Source organism: Notolepis coatsorum (assembly GCF_963971535.1).
Source record: "Notolepis coatsorum genome assembly, chromosome: 7".
In the NCBI taxonomy this organism is placed as follows: Eukaryota; Metazoa; Chordata; class Actinopteri; order Aulopiformes; family Paralepididae; genus Notolepis; species Notolepis coatsorum.
Genome location: NC_140171.1, coordinates 116,957,749 through 116,978,795, shown reverse-complemented (window position 1 = coordinate 116,978,795; position 21,047 = coordinate 116,957,749). Strand labels below are relative to the sequence as shown.

Below are 21,047 nucleotides of genomic sequence, written 5' to 3'. Positions count from 1 at the left end.
TGGCAGTGGTACTACGCTTGGTGGGGGATGTGTAACATGCGTTACTTTATGAAGAAGATGTCAATGTGTTGATAAATGAAGTGTGGGCCCAATATGTTAGGATATGCCAATGTCAGCATATTTGGGTCACTTGACCTTTAAGATTCCAGGTATGGGTGTGGTTAGGGGCGGTCCTAACCATCAGGGGGCCATCTTGGATTGGAATCATGGCCTCATGGAGTTTTGTTTGCTTACTGCTATTGTGAGAGGAAGGAGGGATTTTTCCAGGCCTCCTAAAAGATTCTCCAGTAACCAAGGACAGTTCAGCTGCAGTGGTGTTTCCCAGTGGATTACTTCCTTTTCCTTTCCTTTTTTAAGATGTGGATCAACCCAGGACTTATCACCTTTTGGACACTCAAAGGTTTGAGTGTTGTTGGACACTACTAGCTCTACCATGCAGGCTGCATGGTCTGGTAGGCCTGAACATTATACATGGTAACATTATACACGGTACATTATACATGGTAACATTATACATGGTAACATACATGGTAACATACATGGTAACATTAGACATGGTAACATTACACATGGTAACATTATACATGGTAACATACATGGTAACATACAGGGTAACATTATACACGGCACATTATACATGGTAACATTATACATGGTAACATTATACACAGTACATTATACATGGTAACATTATACATGGTAACATACATGGTAACCTACATGGTAACATTAGACATGGTAACATTAGACATGGTAACATTACACATGGTAACATTATACATGGTAACATACATGGTAACATACAGGGTAACATTATACACGGTACATTATACATGGTAACATTATACATGGTAACATACATGGTAACATTATACATGGTTACATTATACATGGTAACATTATACATGGTAACATTATACATGGTAACATTTATGTTGGGGCTAATGGACTGTAAAGCTGACAGGACCGTTCTTATTGGTTTGAGATGATTTTTGTTGTACCATACGTTGCTATGGGGTGCCCCATTTATTTTGATCCTCCTTTTGGTTAATACAACACTTTGAATTTAACACTGTTCCAGTACTCTCATTCTTTATTGCTGTACAGGTTTGTTTATTATTTCAAGCTTGTTACAACGTTTCCCTTGGCTGGTCTTTGCCTGTCACTGTCGGCCTCAGTTTGAGTACTGAGAACACTCGCTTTGTTCCTCTTGGGGTCCCTGTTGTTTCGTTTTTCTGTGCTGGATTCAGGGGTGCGGAAAGCATGGAATGAGGTGATCGGATTGCAAGCAATTTTTGCCTCCATCGCCACGATGGTGGCGAAGTCCTTGAAGCTAGGGAACTCTTGAGTCCTGTTCAAAGATTCTGTAGTCTTTATGTTCCAGCTTGACATTGCCCAGTCTGGCATCTTTTGGACTAGCCTTCTATTCTCTTCACAGTCATTCTATATTTCGAGACTCTTCACATGCCTCATTGCCTCTTGACAGGAGTTTAAGAAGTCTGAAAAGTCTCTTAGTCCCTCTGCATCCTTTGGTTGTATTCTTGGCCAATCTGCGAGCCTGTCTCTAAAGGCTCTCTGTACGACGAAGGCCTGGCCAAATCTGTGGTTTAGTTTGTCCCACGTGTCCTTGTAGGCTTCGCTGTCATTTCTATAGAAGGTTCCTTCCAGGGTTTTACGAGCAGCGCCCCCTACATACTTCCTCAAATAATAAAGTTTATCAGCAGATGAGATGGCTCTTGTGTCAGTCAATGAGTGACATAAATGAGGCTTTCCACTCAAGGAACTGGATAGGATCGCCATTAAATACAGATGGCTCTGGCACTGGAAGTCTATTCAGAGCTATACTATCTTGGAAGGCCTTGGCTAGGGACGATACATTTACATCAGTTGACAAAGTTGTGACGTTGGAGGGTTGTCTGCTTGCCACCGAGGAGGCATAGTGAATTTCTTTGGGACTATTTGAGTAGACGCTGCCTTCCTGTTTGTAAACTTGCAGTCTGGCCCGGGCTGTCTTCACGTCCTTCTCTGTCTGTAGGCGTACAAGCTTGCGCTTCTCAACTGCAAGCTGCTTTCTTTGTTGCCCCTCTAAATCTTCTATTTTCTCTGTTTGCTTCCTTTCTTCCAGCAACCCTTCATACTCAACCTCCTTAGCGGCCAGATCTGCCACCGCGTCCACTAGTTTGACTGTCAGAGTTGCGCTTTCATGAGTGATGAATGATTTGTGACTCACTCTCGAGACAGTGGATCCATAGATGGACCGAGCATAGCTGCCTTTAAGCAGTTATTTGAGACGACATTGTACTTGTTCTACATCGAATTCTTCTTCAATGTCAAAAATCCTCTCATAGATGATTTTCTTAATCTCTGTTGTAACTGCCTCACATGTATCGATGCGGCTTCTCAGTTCAACTGATGGTGTGTTGTGACCTCGTATTTCAAGGTAGGCGCTCAACACAGCCTCTTTCTCTTTCTCCAGAGCTTCGGCCATTAATGCCAATTCGTTTTCATTAAGGTCCGACTTGAGCTGCTTTCTTGACTCACGGACTCCAATTCTCCACCTTTCATACGTTGAGGCGAGTGTTCTCTCCCTCCTTCTTGTTGCTTTTCAAGCATTTTAGGGGTCGGATACCTTATTCGGCCTGAGCATCGGAGGTGCTCCTCGCCGTCCTCCTGAATTTGACCTTTGAGGCTATTTAGGGTTTCTTTTTTGTTTAGAATTTGCTTCTCTATACGTTCCATCTCAGTAGTCTCTAGCGTTTGTTTGAGAGCCACTTCAAGTTTACTAATTTTAAGCTGTAGGCTATCTATTTGATTTTCCAGCTCTAATTGTGGAGAAAGGTACTCTGCTTGCTTCATTTTAAATATGCAAAATTAAATCTGATCTGAATAATAAACTTTTGTTTTTACTATTACTATAAAAGACCAGATAATCCTTACTATTTTTTACTGCGCAGAGAATCGTAATTATTTAGACTATTCAGAGAGAACCAAAACCTAACACATGTGATGAATAATGAATGTTATAAACATTTCTTTTCATTCCAGTGAATACCCAGTTATGTTACAATTTAGACTGCACATAGTTATCCATAGAAGCATTTTACAGTCAAGGCGATCAGGTAACCAACAGTAGTTATAATCACAGTGCAAAAACAAGGTTTCTATATAAATCAGAATTCTTGCAGAATTAGAATTCTGCATTGAATTAAGAAAAGTTATATATCGTAATAGCTTACGCTCTGCTCGTAGTGGAACATATCCCATATCCAGTCTAATACTGAATACATTTCTTCACATGTACACACCCATCCGCCTGGCCACACCCCCATCTGCTCCTCTACATAAGCGGGGATGTGGCCATACTAACAGCTCCTTCCCTATTTTCACCACAGAAAAGTGTCTGTATACACCACTTGAGTTTAGTGCCGAAATAGTTGTTGGAAAGGAGCTACGTGGACATTGTATCTTGTTTTTTTTCTCTCTCTCGCCAATTTACGAGAAAAGCTAAGTCATAATGTCTGCACCTTTGGGGGGTTCGAGCGCTCACAACGTCACCCTTTACCAGCACTTCTCCATTGCGCATTGTCCGCCGTGCGTCGTGGGGCTGCTCTGACTCCACGGTCGTGGCAGTCAGATACGCCCGAGCGGCGCCCGGTGGTGAGTCTGCCTCTCCGAGGGGCCGTTGAGCCGCCGTCTCCCGTGAGATGGCCTGGTTCCGGCCCTGGTTCCCCCGCCAGTGGACGGTCGGCCAGTAGGCCGACAGCTCCTCTGGTGCCTGGGGATTTGCGACGCAGGCTCTTCGCCTCTGCTCGCTCCTGTCGTAGGGCGACAAGCTGCAGGGGCAAACGGCCTGGCTTTGGGGTTGTACTGGAGCCGAACAAGAGTGCTCTTGCCCTGTCTCCATTTCCGATGGAAACTGAGGATCACATGGAGGGGGCGAGTGCGCTCTTGTTTGATGCCCCAATGGATTCGTATCATTCTCCCCCTCGGGTGTGGCAGGGAGTGTTGCGTCTCCTTGGGGTCCCTTATTCTCCGGTGTTGGGTTAGAACCTCCGACCCTGAGACAAGATGCCCAGCTATCTGCCATGTCAGATGGTGGCGCCCGACATGGCAGCCTCCCGTACGTGAGGGACGCGAGTGACGTGGAGGGAGGTCCGCAAGGGGAGTTGCTTGCCTTGTTCCCCGAGCTCATGGCGGCCGCCGCAGCCGCTAATGGCGTGGCGTTGCCACAGCCGCAGCCTCTGCCTGCACCTGTTCCTGATGACATGATAGGTAATCTCTGGCAACGTCGTCCTGTGAGAGAGACGGGCGTTGTCTGCCCATTCTTCCCTTCGATGGAGGCCTACGTGAAACAGGGACAGGTAATCTCCCGCATCACTGGCCTTACCCCACCTACGTGCCAGTCACACGGGTGGCGGGTTTGGTCCAGGGACTAAAGGATGAGGTGCCTCAGCTTGATAGCCCGATGACATCCATACTTTGTCCCGAAGTGGTGTGGGAGCCGTTGCGGAAGCTGGTTCCCCAAGGGAAATTGGCTAGGCAGATGGCTAATTGGAGTGACCAGGCGTACATCGCCACGACTCAGAGCCTAGCTGCGACGTCTAACATCGCGCAGCTAGCGTGCTACATGTTGGGGATGATGGCGGGCGAGTCGGTATTGGATGACCATCAACAGTACCTTCACGCCCAGGCGGCTGGAGCCATCCTGCACCTTACCCAGCTGCAGGCAATAGCCGCCGGGAAGGGGCGCGCCCTGGCCACTCTGTCCCAGTGCCACCTTTGGCTGGAGCAGGCGAGGGTGCTGGAACAGAAGAGGATTCCCCTGCTCACGGCCCCCCTCTCCGATGCTGGGCTGTTCGGGTCGGCCATGCAGCAGATGACGGCTGCCTGCAGAGAGATGGAGGAGGAGCGCTCTGTGCTCCAACCCCATTTCCCCCGACCCGATGCCACCAGTGATGGCCGATGAAAGCAACCCCGGCAGAGCACCGCGACCGTTGCCTCCGCCACCACCGCCGCCGCTGCTGGGCCTTCGTCCAAGAAGGCCAGGAGTGGAGGGAGTGCCTCGTCCGCCGCAGCCAGCCGCCCCACGCCCGGAGGTGACGGTAGGGATCGATGTGACCAGGCACCCAAGAACCGTCCCTCCGGGCCGGCTCCCCGTGGGGGCAAGCACCGCGCTGCACGCGGCAGGCGCCGCTAGTGACTCTCCCCTGTTTACCCCTGTCCCTTTCCCCTCCCCAACATATAATTTTGTTACTAAATAAAAGGTCCCTCCTGGTGGGGGACTGTTTTTTGTTACAAACTGTGTGTTTATTCACTGTTATATATTGGGGATACGATGTATAAACCCTCACCTAGCTGTGGGGTTGTGTGTTGTTTAGGAGAGTAGGACAGTTTCTTGTAAATCGTTCTGGTCGCTATATATATGTGTGCTTGGCAAGGCCTGTGGCTAGCACTCGTCGAAAGACTTGTCTTCCCTCATCATGAAGAAGACTGTTCTTCTTGTAATGGTACATTTTACCCTTTTTTATCTGAGGGGGCTGTGTGTATTCTGTTACGTTGGAAACATGGCATCGAGTCCACAACTTGGTTAGAGTGTTAGCCTACAGAAGTGCTCATATATGTAGCTTGTACCAAGGTCTTGACCCTCTCTTAAACGTCTTTGTTTTTCTTTAGGCATAAAACACGGTGACGTGTTTCGCACATAAGCCTAAAGTCTTGTATATAAAACCCGTTCGCAAACGAGTTGTCGTCTGTGGCTGGCGTGCATTGGTTTAGCTTATCCTAGCTTACTTTTCATGTAGCATGCTAGGTACACGGGTATCATCGCTGCTGGTTGTTTTTCATCGTATCCGGGGTGTGGGGTCATGAGGGAGTGAACTGATAAACCTCCCTCCCCTTTTTTTTTGATTGGTCAGGGGGTTGGGCCTCCTGTCCTTCTGGCTTCCTGTCACACTGTTGGGTCAGCGCATCACAGGGTAGGGAGAGGGGGGGGGGGAGTTCTCTTGGTTGCTCATCATGGAAACTGCGTTTTTATGGGGCAACTAGGATGGAGTTTGTCTCTTCCGAGTGCGAGTGTACTAGGTTAGTCTCGATGAATTCTCGTTCATCTCTGGGGGGAGATAACGGAATAGATCAAAGCATTGGAGGAGGGGTCTCGCGCTTTTGGGGTGGGCCACCGGGCACGGTGCTTTTATGTTCTGACCGTCTTGGTGGCGCCCTCTGTGATGTTTTAGATCGACACACGTGCCTACCCCCTCTTAGGACTGAGGATGGTGGCGTGATTAGGACACGGGACTGGTTCTGGTCGCGCCGGACCAGGTCAGTTAACCCGTTGTCCGCCGGGGCGCAGATCAGCTGTTCTGGTACCCTGAAGGACTTGTGCTTTTTCAGGGAGAAAATGCCGGGTTGGCCCGGGCGTTGCAGGGGTTGATGTTATGGAGGTGTTCGTGGTTATGTCACTGCGTATTATCCTTCACTATTGCTTGGTCCATATTGTGTTGTACCTTGCGCTGTGCTAAAGGAGCCTGGTCCTTCTCCATTCTTTTTTCGCCCCTCTCTTCTTCTGCTTGGCGGGGCTGGGAGGGAGCTGTCGAGGTGGTTCTTGTACCCCTCTGGCATCCCTGTGTACGTCCCGGTCCGCCGGGCCCAGGTCCAGACTCGTTCTCGTCGACCTGTTGGCCTGGGTTAACCCCTTCTTGAGAACTGAAACACTTGTACTGCTGTATAGCCGGTGTATACCCGCAGTTGTATTTTGGTTTTTTTTCTTGGGGGGGTTATAGGAACAACCGCCTCCTGTTAAACTAAACATAGGGTGGTGGTTGGTTTCCAGGTGTGTTGGTAGCGGAGTCGACTCTCGGGTTAGGCCGGGCTTGACCCCGTCTGCCTGCGAGTGTGCCCCCGCACCCTTCATGACGTCTGCCAATCGTGTCAGCCTTCTCTGCCTCGGCCTCTCTAGAGGGTCGGGTTTATTTTGTGGAGGCTGCGACATGGTGCACAGCATACCAAACGCCCCTTCCACCGGGGTGCTGTTTTCAGCAGACCCCTTAGGCGCCTGTCTAGTCCGCAGTGCTCCAGGCACAGGTCGAGTCTTTTTGACCTGTTGCCTGGATTGAGGGATCAACCTCTTTGGGGGTTGTCTCCCCGGTGCGCTGCCTGGTCCCGCTGTGGGGGTGTAGCCTCTTTGAGTGCTTCAGAGCAGCGTGCTGTAGGGGGGAAGGGCCTGCTCTTGGATGGGCGGCCCTGTCCGATACGCTGGCAATGTGGGGGGTGGTGTCACTAGTGACCGCCTGGTGGGGTCTCGATGCTGCGGCGTCGTTGGCCTCACCAGGCCCCCTTTTTCCGGCGGGTCCTGACCCTTCCTGGGGCTGGGTCCTTCTTCGTGCTCCGCTGCTACGGCCTTGCCACGGGGTTGGGTTCTTGACCTTGACCCTGTGATATTAGGGATTGTAACAGGTTTTTTTTTCTTCCCGTTCGTTCCCTAGTGGCATGTGGGTTGCGCGCCTGTGTAGTCGTGGGTTCTTCTGTGGGAAGGTAAGTCCCACGATCTGCTCACCTTGTGCGTTTGAGTTGCTAAACCCTCTTCGCACAGTCGGATCCGATTCCCTCCCGTCCTCCACTAGGGGGGTCCGGGGGCTCGGGTCCTCCCCGGTTCTGATGGTTGTGGGGGGCCTCAGCGGGTACATTTGTCGAGCTTCCGCTCTGCTCAGCTCCTGTGTTCCACTACGAGCAGAGCGTAAGCTATTACGATATATAACATATGGTTATCCTATAACCATAGTTATATGAGTATAGCGAGCGCTCTGCTCGGACTCACTGAGGACCCCGTGGTCTCCGCCTTCGGTGGTGAAAGACTTGGGAAGGAGCTGTTAGTATGGCCACATCCCCGCTTATGTAGAGGAGCGGATGGGGGTGTGGCCAGGCGGATGGGTGTGTAGGCCTACATGTGAAGACATGTATTCAGTATTAGACTGGATATGGGATATGTTCCACTACGAGCAGAGCGCTCGCTATACTCATATAACTATGGTTATACACTGTAAAAAAAAAATCGGTAGAAAAACGGTAAAAGTCTGGCAGTTTGGGGACATAGAATTAGTGTAACATTTACATTGAAATACCCTAATTAAAATAAAGTGGAAAAGCAATACATTTACAGATAATTCTGTTTATTATTTGAGAACCCGAGAACAGAGAATCACTGTTAATTGACAGGTTAGGTTCAGCAGTGAAACACTGTTATTTTACAGGTTTTTTCCTACATTATTATGATCAAACACCTTCAATAAAGTGACAGAACTTAAAGTTCAGCAGTGAAACACTGTTATTTCACAAGTTTTCCCTACATTTACGATGAAACTCCTTCAATTAAGTGACATAACTCAAAGTTCAGCAGTGAAACACTGTTATTTCACAGGTCTTTCCTAAATTATTACGATCAAACTCCTTCAATAAAGTGACAGAACTTAAAGTTCAGCAGTGAAACACTGTTATTTCACAGGTTTTTCCTAAATTATTATGATCAAACTCCTTCAATAAAGTGACAGAACTTAAAGTTCAGCAGTGAAACACTATTATTTTACATGTTTTCCCAGAATTATTACAATCAAACTCCTTCAATTAAGTGACAGAACTCAAAGTTCAGCAGTGAAACACTGTTATTTTACATGTTTTCCCAGAATTATTACAATCAAACTCCTTCAATTAAGTGACAGAACTCAAAGTTCAGCAGTGAAACACTGTTATTTTACATGTTTTCCCATAATTATTACAATCAAACTCCTTCAATTAAGTGACAGAACTCAAAGTTCAGCAGTGAAACACTGTTATTCTACATGTTTTCCCATAATTATTACAATCAAACTCCTTCAATTAAGTGACAGAACTCAAAGTTCAGCAGTGAAACACTGTTATTTTACATGTTTTCCCATAATTATTACAATCAAACTCCTTCAATTAAGTGACAGAACTCAAAGTTCAGCAGTGAAACACTGTTATTTCACAGGTTTTTCCTCAATTATTATGATCAAACTCCTTCAATAAAGTGACAGAACTTAAAGTTCAGCAGTGAAACACTGTTATTTTACAGGTTTTCCCATAATTATTACAATCAAACTCCTTCAATTAAGTGACAGAACTCAAAGTTCAGCAGTGAAAGACTGTTATTTCACAGGTTTTTCCTAAATTATTACGATCAAACTCCTTCAATAAAGTGACAGAACTTAAAGTTCAGCAGTGAAACACTGTTATTTCACAGGTTTTTCCTCAATTATTACAATCAAACTCCTTCAATTAAGTGACATAACTTAAAGTTCAGCAGTGAAACACTGTTATTTTACAGGTTTTCCCATAATTATTACAATCAAACTCCTTCAATAAAGTGACAGAACTCAAAGTTCAGCAGTGAAAGACTGTTATTTCACAGATTTTTCCTAAATTATTACGATCAAACTCCTTCAATAAAGTGACAGAACTTAAAGTTCAGCAGTGAAACACTGTTATTTCACAGGTTTTTCCTCAATTATTACAATCAAACTCCTTCAATAAAGTGACAGAACTTAAAGTTCAGCAGTGAAACACTGTTATTTTACAGGTTTTCCCATAATTATTACAATCAAACTCCTTCAATTAAGTGACAGAACTTAAAGTTCAGCAGTGAAACACTGTTATTTCACAGGTTTTTCCTCAATTATTACAATCAAACTCCTTCAATAAAGTGACAGAACTTAAAGTTCAGCAGTGAAACACTGTTATTTTACAGGTTTTCCCATAATTATTACAATCAAACTCCTTCAATTAAGTGACAGAACTCAAAGTTCAGCAGAGAAACACTTTTATTGTACAGATTGTTAGAAACAAAAAGCTTCAAGTGTTAACAAACGATCAGGATTGTAAAACTGCTTTATTTTGGAAGCAAGTGTGCTGTATAAAACAGATTCAAATGATTTAAACCTTTAGCTTGCAGTGTTTGTTCAAATATAATGTTTAAATACAGTATGTAAAGTTAAAAACCTATAGAAGTACAATCTAAACACTATTTATGGATCAATATGCATGGCAGCTGCCACCATTGGTGTGTGAATGTGTGTGAATAGGTGAATGAGAGGCCATACGCGCTTTGGATAAAAGCGCTATTGCTATATAAGTGCAGTCCATTGAACATAACATAATGGCCAAGTAGTAAATTAAACTTTATGTCCACAATTCTGAACTATCCCTTCAATGTCATCAGATGATTTCAACTTTTAAAAGCGGAGAAAGCAACATATTGTGCTGTTGAACCGAGGGGGTTGTGGTCAGGTCTACAGTTTTTTAGCTTTACCATTTCAGTTTTATATTGTTTTCCACAATATTCTCCCGACCCCTGGGGGCTCCATAATATATGTGAACATTATACTGTTTAATTCAGAATCCCAACTATACAGTGTATTACTAAGTAAAAATCAAAACATACCACACCACAAAAGGTCAATGAATCAGTGGCACAAGTGAAGAGCAGATAAGGAACAATCCTCCAGATTGGCAGTAATCAGCTGGATCCTTGGTGCATGGTGCATCTGGGAAAATGAAAAAAAAGGACACTATGATTCACTGGAAAGTCCGGGACTGTACATTAGGAGGGGGTGGGTGGTAGGAAAAAAGATATATACGGTGGGGAGGAGACTGTCTACAGATACACCTGTGTGATGTTGCTACGGAGTTAAGCTAATAAACGTATACTATACTCACAAGTTTCACAACCACAGCAGGGGACACAACTATTTTGTTACCCTGCCATGTGGCGGACAGACCTCGCAAATGTCACTCGCCCAATAGCCTCCAGCTGCAACCACTCGAGTCCCTGAGTGATGACTGCTTGGCGCCGCCTCGGTAGAAAAAATTCCCTTTTCATGATATTTGGCGCCTCTGATTGGCTCAATTTTGTTTCAATCTGTATGCATCTACAAATCATATTATACCAGGTAGTCAATTCCGTTAGACTGCGAATCAAATTGACGGATCTCCCCAATCAAATTGACGGAAATCCGTCTTGAAACGGAACACTTTAATGCCTGCATTCAACATCGATTATCTATTGTTCAGGATGTAGGAACGTTATACTTTTTCATTCATACAAAAATACAAAAATACCTTCTAGAATATAAGTATGTTTTATCATTTTCTGTAGTAATTCCTAGAACGTGAGTTATAGACCTAAATGCATCGATTGCCGTTTATTCCCTAGACACGCTATATTAAAAAATTCAACTGTATATGATCGTATACGTTATGCGTCATCATGCACGGAGGAAAGGGGGGGGGGGGCGGCGTTTATAATTACGTGATCGTCAGTAAATGCTTTATGTAGTATGGGTGATATATTGATCAGATGGTTTGCAGTGAAATGAATAAATTGGGCTGAAAATAACCAGGGTTTAGCCCAGTCAGATTTAAGGCTTTAAGACTTTTTAATGCCAATCAGAATTAAATTTAATACCAATTTCACGATAACAAAATGGCAAAAATCATGGGTACTCTCAGTACTCATTCAAGGGTACTACGACTATGCCTGCACCTCATGGTACCAAAGCACCTCAAAGGCACTAAAAACAAGATTACAAACATCACAAAACAAACTGGTCAGACTACTGCTTAACCTCACTCCTAAAACCCACTTTACCCCTGCCCACATTCAAAACCGCTCTTAAAGAGCACCTACGGGAGACTGCAATTCGAAACTGGCCACCGTAAATGTCCACCTCCCCCCCCCCCCCCCCCCCTCCTCCTAATGTACAGTCTCATCCCCATCATATATATATAATATTTTCTGTTAGGATCTCTGGGTAACAGTACTGTATATTATTTGCATATCGTATATGTCACAAATGTAACAGTACTACAGTATATACCTGTATGTCATGTATGTCCCTATGCCATAAATGTCATGATGTCATGTATGTTTTTACTGTATTTATTTCTGTATATGTTCGGACAGAGATACGGGATGGTTTGAAAGCTCGGCGTTGCTAATAAATATTTTTAATATTTTTTTATAAACTGCTCAAAGCGGCATTATTTCCGCCGTTGGGTGATCACAGCGCCTGCGCACCATCCCGTATCTCTGTCCGAAACCCTCGTGCAACTGTGAGCACATTTGTAATGTCTCTGTGATACTTGTATAACGAACGGTTCGGCCAGAACCAGTCCTTCAGGGTAAATCTAGGTTGGTTTCCCATTGAGGAGCAAGTGACTGTGGATTCACTCGGTGCAGCACAGTCACGAAAGGGGCTAGTATGGACCCTGATGTAAACAAGACAAACGTCTTTCTCTGGTCTGCATCACCTTAACAATTGTGTGTATTGAGCCGTACTGTATTGTACCCATTCTGCAATCTGTTAAATAAAGTTTTCATTCATTCATTCAGCCAGCCGCCGCGCTCACTGGGGCTATTGATAGCGTCAATTAATTGTTGTTGTTGTTGGTACTGCCGCTGCGGATGTGAACGGGGCCGGAGGGGCTTTGGGAGGATGGGAAAGTTATTATTATTATTATTATAATAGTAATTGGCTATCATACGTGCCTAGCTAGCGTTAGCTAAAAGAGCCCTCGCAGTGAAGTTATTATTATTATAGCTATCATACTGCAATATAAACTGAGTTTTATAGTGAAAAGAGCAGCTTTATTTTGGTCAAGATTGAAGGCTCTATATTGCAGGAAATTGCACATACAGGTGTTCATTAAATGTAAAAAAAATTAAATAAAAAAGAATCTTGCACCCCCACTTTCAACTATAACTAGGCGGCCATGGGTGTATATATGAATTTTGAATGCCATGGCGAAAAAATTCAATATTGGTCTCAATAACGCTGTACAGCGAGATCCAATAGGGTCCAGCTGCAGACTCGGAGCCTCGGTCCAGATTGGAACTTCCGCCCTGCCACAGGACTATTACTCCTGTGACAGGGCAATGCGCTGATTGGCGGAAAGTACGGAAGTATCTCGAAGTACGTCTGACGTATCTCGAATTACGTCTGACGTTTCTCTACGTTAGCGAACATTAAACGTTGTATTCATAAAATAATATAAATTCAGCAGCATGGGGAGGGCCGGGGGGAGGGGAGGTACAGGTAGTAGAAGACATAGTTATAGTACAGTGGAGAAGTAAAAATAGAATAAAAAGGCAGTGGAAACAATATACAATATTATTAACTCTAATAATAACACGCCTCGCGGGCTCATTATAATACGAGAGCCGTGGGTCTGCATTGTATAGAGCGGATCCCCCGGCCGATATTCAAGCGCTGGAGCGCTTTGCCATGGATAAAACTGTATTAATATAGTAGTAATAATAGTAGTTGGCTAGTTGCGCGCCTTCTGGCCACCTCCCGCAGTGCGCGCATACACACATACTGTCTGTAGCCTATACAGTACGTGCAAAATTAGGTTGTCCAAGAGCCAATCGCACAGGTTGCCTCATCTCATCTGGCTCTGCAAATAGATCTAGAGTCTGAATATCATATATAGCCTGCTGATGATCTCTCTCAAATCCATTCTGAGAACGGAATGCAGTGCCTGCGACGCGGGTCTTGATTGATTGATTGATTGATTGATTGATTGATTGATTGATTGATTGATTGAAAATTGTATTAACAGATCATGCTGGACCTACAAAAGGCCTTTGACACTGTCAATCACTCCATTCTTGATTGAACATTTTATTAACAGATTGCAGAATGGGTACAGTACAGTACAGCTCAATACACACAATTGTTAAGGGGATGCAGACCAGAGAGACTTTCGCCTTGGGGGGGGGGGTGGGGGGGGGGGGGGGGGGGTCGGGTAGGAGGGGGTGGGTGGGTGGGTGGGGGACACTGTACAAACTGTACAAGCAAAACTGTACATTGGAATATTGACAAAACCATACTTGGTCATTTACTGTACATTGGAGGGGGTTGGGTTACAACACAGGAGCAGAGTATAAACAACAGTATAGGAATGAGAAACAGTACTGTACTGTTGTGTATACTCTGCTCCTGTGTTGTAACCCAACCCCTCCAATGTACAGTAAATTACCAAGTATGGTTGTCAATATTCCAATGTACAGTTTTGCTTGTACAGTTGTACAGTGTCCCCCACCCACCCACCCCTCCTACCCGACCCCCCCCCCCCCCCCCCCCCCCCCCCCCCCAACCACACCTCCAATGTACAGTCCCCCCCCCCCCCCCCCCCCCCCACCTACCCAACCTCCTCCAATGTACAGTTTCTACGTCAAATGTATATACTCTCTTTTCTGGACTCTTTTTGTATCACAAACAATACTGTATTTGCAAATCTGGTATGTCATAAATGTATAGATGTAGCAGTACTGTCTATCTGTATGTCGTGTATGTCATATGTTATGATGAATTGAAAATGGGGGACCCTGATGTAAACAAGACAAAAGTCTTTCTCTGGTCTGCATCCCCTTAACAATTGTGTGTATTGAGCTGTACTGTACTGTACCCATTCTGCAATCTGTTAATAAAATGTTCAATCAAGAATGGAGTGATTGACAGTGTCAAAGGCCTTTTGTAGGTCCAGCATGATCTGTTAATACAATTTTCAATCAATCAATCAATCAATCAATCAATCAATCAATCAATCAATCAAGACCCGCGTCGCAGGCACTGCATTCCGTTCTCAGAATGGATTTGAGAGAGATCATCAGCAGGCTATATATGATATTCAGACTCTAGATCTATTTGCAGAGCCAGATGAGATGAGGCAACCTGTGCGATTGGCTCTTGACAACTAATTTGCACGTACTGTATAGGCTACAGACAGTATGTGTGTATGCGCGCACTGCGGGAGGTGGCCAGAAGCGCGCAACTAGCCAACTACTATTATTACTACTATATTAATACAGTTTTATCCATGGCAAAGCGCTCCAGCGCTTGAATACGCCGGGGGAATCCGCTCTATACAATGCAGACCCACGGCTCTCGTATTATAATGAGCCCGCGAGGCGGGTTATTATTAGAGTTAATAATATTGTATATTGTTTCCACTGCCTTTTTATTCTATTTTTACTTCTCCACTGTACTATAACTATGTCTTCTACTACCTGTACCTCCCCTCCCCCCGGCCCTCCCCATGCTGCTGAATTTATATTATTTTATGAATACAACGTTTAATGTTCGCTAACGTAGAGAAACATCAGACGTAATTCGAGATACGTCAGACGTACTTCGAGATACTTCCGTACTTTCCGCCAATCAGCGCATTGCCCTGTCACAGGAGTAATAGTCCTGTGGCAGGGCGGAAGTTCCAATCTGGACCGAGGCTCCGAGTCTGCAGCTCGACCCTACTCGCGAGATCTGGCGGTCAAAGCATGGCGGGCAATAACCCTTTACAGCGTGGATGTGTTAATAATGATTTGAAGATGTTTACACTTTTTTTTACAACCCTACTGTTCTCCCAAGAATTAAATAAAGGTTTGATGATGATGACATGTCCTAGAAGAGAGATATAGATAGAGTGGGTGTGTTTGTGTTTGTACATGGAAGTTATACTCACATCAGCTTAAGGGAGATACCATCCATGTCAATTCAGCATAGGATGATTCAGATGGCCTTGTGGTCAGCAGGGTCCCCCTCTGGCTGCTGGCCTCTGGTAGAGGTGTAGATCACCAGTGTCATCCCTCTGAGAACACAATTAGACTTTAGACAGTGGCTTGCGAGCACGATGAGCCTCATTTCTTTATTTTGTGATTGCTCTATCTATCTGATCTTATTACAAAATACTTGCCTCCTAGATCACTAAATGCGGGGCTCCTATCCTATTGAACATATTTTACTTTGTGTGTTTATTTTAACAATAATTTGTGATGCCATCACACAAACTGGCATTTAAAGGGTAAAATTTCAAAAAGTCCTGCACCAGAATGCAGGAAATTAAGTTTTCGTAACAAAATAATTGTGTGTGTGTGTGTGTGTGTGTGTGTGTGTGTGTGTGCGTGCGTGTGCGTGTGTGTGTGTGTGAGAGAGAGAGAGAGAGAATGATGGACAATTGCTTGCTGTGTGAGAGAGAGAGAGAGAGAGAGAGAGAGAGAGAGAGAGAGATAGAGATTAAGTACATTTGCTGAAATACAGTTGTTCTTAATTTTCTCACTTGCTATGTGAGAATGTTAGTTATTATGTTCTCAATGCCCCTTGCATTGTATGAGTTGTGTGGAAGCGTTTGCTAGTTCTAGTGCTATCCCTTTCAGTGGCGAATCCTTATCCTTATTCTTTTTCATCTGTGCATCTGTGTTATAATTTTTTTTTTTTTTTTTTTTATGTCTCCCTCTTCTCCTTCTCACTCCCTCTAACACACTGTCAGACTCACTGTGCTCACTGATGCTAGTATAGGAGAGAGGCAGGGGGTAGGTCTCTTTCTCCAGGCTTCCAGCTTTATAGAGTCCAAATCCGATCCTAGCCAATCAGATTCGAGCTGACTGCCACACCCTAAAAGTTTAAAACGGGGCTGTGAGGAAAACACTCAGCATATTTTCCCCTCTGCACTCTGAACATTGTATTAACCCGTAACTGTTCCCACGGGCCGAATATTGCCCCGATCCTCGCGAGATTAAATCCACGGGGACCTCTCGGCGTGCCGAAGCTTTTCCTAAATCACTTCCATCATCGAAAACGAGGGGAAAAGGTCGGCTCGCGACCCTGAAAATGTCGCGTGATTTTAAAAACGCTGTATTAAGTGAGCCTATTATGGGATCCACGCGAGCTTTCTATCGTGGAAACATCTGGGCGTCCCGCAACTTTTACTTATTCACATGTAGCCCCGAAAATGCTTAGAAAAGGAAAACAGAAAGCGTGGAATAAACTCGCCGAAACGGAAAAGTGTCCCACGGGCGCGCCGTGATTCCGATCCGCGTGAAAATATTCACGGCCATAGAGGAGACCGTGGGACACCTTTTTGCAACCGAATATGTGTCTCGAATTTGCTCCCACGCGGCGCGCAAAATCGTGCAAGGAAAAATCGGACCAAAAATGAACCAATGCTCCAGCAGTATTAATGACCCTGATGTAAGACAAACGTCTTTCTCTGGTCTGCATCCCCTTATACAATTGTGTGTATTGAGCCGTACTGTATTGTACCCATTCTGCAATCTGTTAAATAAATAAAAAGAAAGTTTGACTGGCCGCCGAGCCATACTGTAGTGTACATGGTGACTGCTTGACTTAAAAAAACAAAACAAAAAAAATATTAATAAAAATATTTAATAATTTTTTTTTTAATAATTTTTTTTTGGCTTCCCCTGTTATTTTACCCACGCGACGCCACTGATCCCTTTGTACATTGTGGCTGTGTCTGACAAAAGTTAACAATAAATAATGGTATTAGGAATACATTTGCCTCCTGCGTGAACTGTGCATAGCTGAATAGACTGTATTTTAACACCGGTCATATGGTGGTACTTGGAGAGCCAGCTACATTCTCAGGTGGTACTTGGTGTAAAAAGTTTGAGAACCACTGATCTATCATGTATAAAATTCAACTCACAATTCTACATGGGCTTCAGGTGGTGGTCTGCGTCTTCAGGTGGTGACATACTTCCCGCAACTGGCGAAGAATCTCTGAAATATTGGATTGTTTGACAGTGACACACAACAGAATATTATTTTATGCCTGAATTTCCCCAAAATGGCTAATTGGACAGCACTTCTCCACCATCAGTGGCTATACGTGTCAGATAGGTGCAGATAGGAGAATCTGTCTGAATGACAAAGAAATCGCTTAACTCTCCCTCCCTCGGCCGCTATTGGCGCGACGGTGTAGCGGTCATTCCTATATGGCTATGACTATGAGCCCAGATGCAACGAGTAATTGTCTACTCAAAATCAACTAAGTGTCATGATTACGTCATTACAACCTGGGACTTGGATGGGAGAGCAGGAAAGATCCAATGTCTTCAGTCAAAAATCCGCCAATCAATGCAAAGGTAAACATACGTCTTTAGAGACGTTTTATATAAGAATAAACACCAGTGAACTTGTGTATAAAATTCAACTCACGCTACAGGCAGTCTCTGCCTGCGTGCAACTGCTGGTCTCTGGTGGTAATTCAGGAATGGCTTCAAGTTCCTCTGGCGAAGAATCTCTGAAATATTGAATACGACAATAAAAATGTTATGCCAGTGAGAGAGGGAGACGGAGATAGAGGGAGAGACAGACATAGCACTGCTGTGTCATCAAATGACAAAGGCTTTGGCAATGTAGGTGTTGTGTGAAGTGGAGGGGGTCGAGGTGAGAGAGACAGAAAGACAGAGATGAAAACACAGATAAAGGTGTGAAGTTTGAAGTGGGGTGAGAGAGACAGACAATATTGAATTGAAAGATAATTAGGGATGTCCCGATCCGATCACGTGATCGGGATCGGGGCCGATCACGTGATTTTCCGAAGATCGGGATCGGCAAAAAAAAAAAAAAAAAAAAACGTTTTTTTTTTTTTATAACTTTTTTTTTTTTTATTCAACAAACATGACCATGTTCACGTCTTAAACTCATACTGAGGCCTTAGTTTTGGTTTTAAATTGCATATCATCATTCATTTATTTATTGTCACAGAGCAGAATAATTTTGCCAAAACAAACCAATAGTATCCAGCTGCAGAACGGCAGACCAGCCACAATCTCAGACCCAAATAATTTTTTTTTATCCCAATTTCTCACATTACATTCACCCTGAATGTTGACGTTATCCAGGTGAAAAGTTAACTTCATAAATCATTTGATGTATAATTAAATCAAAGGAAATGCGTTTGGGTCTGAGAGTGTGGCTGGTCTGCTGTTCTGCAGCTGGATACTATTGGTTTGTTTTGGCAAAATTCTTCTGCTCTGTGTGACAATAAATAAATGAATGATGATATGCAATTTAAAACCAAAACTAAGGCCTCAGTATGAGTTTAAGACGTGAACATTGTCATGTTTGTTGAATAAAAAAAAAAAAAAAAAAAAAATTGATCGGATCGGGAAATATCGGTATCGGTAGATACTCAAAATCACATGATCGGGATCGGATCGGGAGCAAAAAAACGTGATCGGGACATCCCTAAAGATAATACTTACTGAGCTGAATCAATGGCAGTGTGGTAATAGGGGCTGGAGTTATACATTGGCATTCCTAGAGAAAGAGCAACATAATTAACAAAATAAGGAAAAAATAAGCACCATCAAAGTAGTTATCAATGAGCACCATATAACCTACAGTAGCAAGTGTACCTAGCTCCATATACCTAGCGCATGTCTGGTGGTAAAAACAAAACATGATTTGAGAATGTGTTAGTTAACTCACCTTGATAGCGGCGATGATTGCCAGCGAATTCTAAAAAGAAGACGATCAAAATATTCAAAAAACCTTGTATGCAATTTATCAAGACTGTGTATATTATATATATATATGTTTAGAGTAGCAGGAGCTAGAAGTTCAAATATGTCAGTCTTTCAAAGCCCCATTTTTTATATATAACAAAAGGCAGAATGAACATCACTGCCGCCCTGCTGGATTAAATTCTGAATTGCAGGTAGGCCTGAATAAGTATTTACTGTGCAAAATAACCAAAACCAGATAAATAATATCTGTTTTTTATGAAGCACAGATCATGTTAATTAAGTATTCTGAGTCTGAGCAGACAGAAAACCATCTTACCCTCAGCAAGGGATTACTTTGTGCTGAAGACCCACAATGCAACACAACAACTGCAAGCTAAAATGCCTCACATACAAAACGAAATAAAATAGAGCCATGGCTGTGTCCCAAGTTTAACACAATTGAACTATAATAAAGTATTTGTTAACACTAGTTACAACAATGCTTATGTAACTATTAAAAACGTACATTTTAATCACGAAACAAAATGGCAGACTAACGTTAGCTAGCATGCTAGCTAGCTAACGTTAGTAGCTATAATAATATGCATCACTATTTGCTCAAACAAGCTCCAAACTATTTGCCACGGCACAGAGATAACATTTAGTCAAACGATAACAGCCCGGTGATGGTATCTGAACGGAATCATACTATTCCCATAAGAACTCACTTACCAGTTAAGTATACCATCTAGCATGTTAGCTAATAATGCTAACAAGCTTCGTTCTAGCCTACTAGTTGCCACCACGGTAATAATTCACAAAGTAGCATGTAGTCAAACGATGACAGCAAGATTATGGTATGTGAATGGCATAATACATAATATTGTCAATGACTTACCAAGGAGTTTGGCTCAGACTATTTGTCAAGCCAGTCAGTGAAGACACCATCCATCGCGCCAAAGTTACGTTTGAATACCTCAAGTCCCGTGAGATCTTCTAGGTCTCGCGAGTTGCTTAGGACTATACCCTCTCGAAGGGGAGGGGAGGGGGAGGAGGGGAGGGGGAATCTACTAAATTGATTCAACGACAGTTTTTCAAATGTTGAAATGGTATCTGTAATTAAATATTGAATCAACATAGCTTTTTCAACCTCAACCAAAAATAACCAATCTGACTGTACATTGGAGGTGGTTGGGTGGGTGGGGGGGTTGGGTAGGAGGGGTGGGTGGGGGACACTGTACAACTGTACATAAATATTACAGTGACAGTCCAGTTGAGTTAATGGATGGAGGGGGGGGGGGGGGGGCGTTGACTTGCAACGGATGGACTATAGTGCAGCAATGCAAGTTCAATTCACAGTTATTACTACAGACCGGTGGCACTCACCTCTGTGGTCATGAAATGTTTCGAGAAGCTGGTCAAGGACCACATTTGTGCCTCCCTCCCCAGTGATATGGACCCTATGCAATTTGCATACAGGACAAACAGGTCCACTGACGACGCGGTCTCCCAGGTACTGCACAGCACCCTCTCTCACCTTGACCGTCAGAAGGGGGGCTATGTGAGACTGTTGTTCATACAGCTCAGCGTTCAACACCATAGTCCCCACCAGACTGGTGGACAAGCTGATCGAGCTGGGTCTGAGCTCCGCCCTGAGCGCCTGGGTACTGGACTTTCTGAGTGAAAGACCCCAGGCGGTCAGGGTGGGGGGTCAGACCTCCAACAC

The 21,047-nt window shown here is 44.1% G+C and overlaps 1 long non-coding RNA gene across 1 annotated transcript; it reads right to left on the bottom strand.

The window, feature by feature from the left end:
- Positions 1-15,588: 15,588 nt before the first annotated feature.
- On the bottom strand, positions 15,589-20,278 carry LOC311231349. Its single transcript, XR_014619859.1, has 6 exons — positions 20,220-20,278; positions 19,305-19,334; positions 19,079-19,133; positions 18,027-18,111; positions 17,515-17,588; positions 15,589-15,657 (listed from the first exon to the last, which is right to left on the bottom strand). It is a non-coding gene; the product is annotated as an uncharacterized lncRNA (long non-coding RNA).
- Between the last annotated feature and the right edge of the window lie 769 nt (positions 20,279-21,047).